We start from the raw sequence: 600 nt of genomic DNA, 5'->3' as shown, positions 1-600 counted from the left end.
ACTCATTTAATAATTCTCATCGAATCTTCGGGTATTTAACAAAGATTAAATCTTTTCAAAACACTTTCTATTCACGAAATTTACAGTGATTAAGCCAACAATTATAAGTTAACATGAATTAGTTATAGTTTTATGAAAATTTAATTTACAAAAAAATTAATAACCAAATGATGCTATAACATGAGTTGGAACAATTACATTGAAGGCATTGCCAAGACTGTCGCGAAGAAGGTAGGCTCTCTCTACCGAGCTAGAAAGCTACTAACGTCCGAAAGTATCCTGTACCTCTATAAGGCAACCATTCGCCTATGTATGGAGTATTCTTGTCATATTTGGGCTGGTAGTCTCTACTAGTCTCTCGCTCCTAGACAAGGTCCAAAAGAGAGTCTCCAATCTGATACGTCCTGAACTGTCATCTAGGCTTCAGCCTCTGTCCCATCGACGAAATGTTGTATCCCTCTGTCTGTTCTACAAGTATTTTAATGGTGAATGCTTTGACGAACTACAAGCACTTGTGCCCCCCACGACGTACATACCTCGACAAACCCGACAAGCAGCCAAATCCCACCCCTACACAGCAGATATCCCTAAATGTAAGAG

Source organism: Euprymna scolopes, chromosome 27 (genome assembly GCF_053919585.1).
Source record: "Euprymna scolopes isolate OS-2025 chromosome 27, ASM5391958v1, whole genome shotgun sequence".
In the NCBI taxonomy this organism is placed as follows: domain Eukaryota; kingdom Metazoa; phylum Mollusca; class Cephalopoda; order Sepiida; family Sepiolidae; genus Euprymna; species Euprymna scolopes.
Note: the sequence above shows the minus strand (reverse complement) of the source record.